The 2,954-nt window shown below is 39.9% G+C and overlaps 1 long non-coding RNA gene across 1 annotated transcript in view; it reads left to right on the plus strand.

Moving 5' to 3' along the window:
* The first annotated feature begins 734 nt into the window (after positions 1-734).
* Positions 735-2,954, plus strand: part of LOC109519476 (uncharacterized) — a 13,943-nt gene continuing 11,723 nt past the window's right edge. The window contains exon 1 of the long non-coding RNA XR_002168972.1: positions 735-1,032. This is a non-coding gene — a long non-coding RNA (uncharacterized LOC109519476). The remainder of the gene's footprint in view (positions 1,033-2,954) is intronic.

A 2,954-nucleotide genomic window follows, 5' to 3' on the forward strand; every position in this document is an offset into this window, starting at 1 on the left:
GTTAGCCGGCTTTTGTTTCTCCGTGATTGACACGTCATCAAGCTGCCATCGGACCGTCAGCGGGCGGGAACGTGAATGAGAACTATCAAGATGACAACCTTTTGACACGCTTTGTCAAAAGTCACCTCAATTCATTTGCATTCGCGTTTTACATTATGGAAAGCATTTACAAGTAAATAGAGTGAAATTAACTTCAAATGAACGACCAAAAAAAGAATACAAATCGATGTTCCGACGTCTCTCATTGTTCCCTGTTTTAGAGGTAATCTGTTGTAAAAAAAAATGGCTCCTCCTCCTCCACTGGATTTCCTCCGGCAAAAGAGACTTTTTTTTTTTAATGTATTTTATTTTGCATGCATGCATACATGCAGTCGACGTTATGGATGGCCCCCCATTTGCATCCCACGGCGAGCCCACCTCCGAGCAGGTGATCGGCGCGTGGTAACGGGCAGCCAGCGGGGTCCTGACACCACTGTAATAATAGTTAATAGAGCGTATTAAAAGAGGACGTCACGCGCGTCTTCATTAGGTCGCCGCGGCAACCATTTCATTTGTCTGCCAATTTATGGCCAATATTAAAAAAAAAAAAAAGCGCGTGTACATCGTGTGTAATGTTTTTTTTTCCTGCGGGAGGTAACGAAATGACCCCGAAAGTCGATGCGTACATGGAAAGTGTCCCCCCCTCCGCCACCCCATTTCTTCTTCTTCTTCCAAAGTGACGTGTGAAACGGCGCACATAAAGCAGTGATTCATACTCAGTAATGCTCGTGGCTTATGATGATATATGATCATACGCTGTCTCTTTTTATCGAGGGCACTGACGCCTTTATGGTTTTCGCTGCGTCGCTGAGACTCTTCTCTTTCTTAAATTTATCCCTCGTTCTTTTTTTTTCCTGTCTTTTCCTCCCCACTCGAAGACGCTTCATTTGCTAGTATGTCAACCACTTTCAGGCCACTCAATGTGGAGAAAGGACAGAAGGATTCCCACTGTGGCCAGAGAGGAGCCTCCGTCTAAAGTTGCTGTGAAGCAATGTGCGTGCGCGCGCGCGCGCGTGTGTGTGTCGTATGGACCTGTCGTTTGCAGAAATGTTTAGTTTATAACATTTTCTTGTTTTTTTTCTTAGGGCAGAACAATTATTCGAATTCATATAAATTCTGATAAATCGCATCTAAAAGTTCCCCTACAAAGTACAAATATTTTTTTAAAAAGCTTTATAGAGATACTCGAAATAAATCATTCCTAAAAGTTTGACGAAGCACCGATCAAGTTTTGTATTTGCTAAAAAAAAAATACAAAAATAAAATGGGGTATACCACGTAGGGCAAATTGTATAAGAGAATATAAATGAAAAAATTATTAAAAGCAGTTTAAAAAAATATTAATGAGTTTATACTGATTCTACAGAGTGCACGTACTAAATAAAAAAATGGGGGCGGGGTGGGGGTGGGGGGTTATGTCAAATTCTGCAGGATCCACGGGCTAAAAGTGAACAAATAAGTGCTCGTTCAATATATTAAATTACATGCATTATGTTACATATAATTACCAATCATTTTTTCTTGTATCTGATATTTAAAAAATATTAACAGTTGTGAGGCTAAAAATACATTGCAATAAAAAGTAAACCTACGCTGCGCTTTTTATATTTCTGTTAAGGCCTGGCTATGTAGAATCTAGAGGCCAAAAAGTTCAACACGATTTCTGATTATTATATGATTGTTGTTCCTCGAAGTGACACGCGTTCACGTACACGTATTTTGCTTGAAATGACTGAAATGCTTAATGTTGGTATTTGGGATTGAAGTTTCACTGATACTGTATTTGGACTGCACGGAATGCCGTGTCTACTGTACACGTCGCTCATATCGGGCGTAAAAGGGGGCTCAGAGGAGCGGCAGCTGTGCTGAAAGTCACGCGGGTGCGCATGTGTGGGGGGTCGGGGTCGCCCCATTCAGCCTGCAGGTGTCAACTACGTGGCACGTTTTCACCGAGAATGTGCCACGCCGCTTAATCATGCATGCCCGTGTGTGTGGGGGAAGCTCCTCTCACCGAGGTCCTCGACTTAGGTCAGTTACAAGTTTGACATTACGCCCTTTTGGCAATCGTCTCTCTTCACATGTGATTTTTTTTTTTTAGGCAGGATAAGTAATCGTAATAATGATCACAACGCGTGCATGCGTGTGCTCATTACGTAAAGTTGTGGCTCTCCTTTCCCACGTGTGAGGGCATCACAGGAAGTCAAAAGGCAGAAAGAAAAGAACGATATAGTGGACAATTTTTGAGGTTTTAAAACGTGTTTACAAAGTGGTTTGAAGTTAAAAAAGTAAAAACAACGGGAGGATACGATGACGTCACATACAAGCTGATGTGTCAATGGGAGTTTTTAGAAAAATGGCGCCAATTTATGATGGTGAATGTTGATGTGATGAAGATAAATGAAAATAAAAATGAAAAGTAAAACGTAAGAGTTCATTTTTTTTTACATATCTATTTTTTTGTATTTATAATTAGTTACAATTAACAATTTATTTAACTTCAACAACGAAATATAAAAGATTTTAATTTGATCAGCTTGTGGCTGTATTTACAATTAAATTCATATGAAAAAAATAGCAAAATAGTTGCTTTTCATCAGCTCATAGTTTATTTGAGTGTTAATTATTTCACTTATACTTTTTGTAATGCAATAGTTTTTGAAAATTCAATAGTTTTTGATGAAACTCTTACTTTTAACTATATACCTCATTGAACTAGCATTCACTCAATTCGTGAGTTCGAATTGTGTATGTCCATTTTTTATTTGACATCTATTTTTCTTGTTTTAGTGGTGCTGCGTCCACGCGAACTGTTGTACTTCGGTAATGCAATCGCCGGCACGGTGCTGCACTTCCGCAATTGGATGGCCGGCGAGCTGCTGTACTTCTGCAAAGTAATGGCCGACGAAGTGCTGCAC

Source organism: Hippocampus comes, unplaced genomic scaffold (genome assembly GCF_001891065.2).
Source record: "Hippocampus comes isolate QL1 unplaced genomic scaffold, H_comes_QL1_v1.1 scaffold60, whole genome shotgun sequence".
Lineage (NCBI taxonomy): Eukaryota > Metazoa > Chordata > Actinopteri > Syngnathiformes > Syngnathidae > Hippocampus > Hippocampus comes.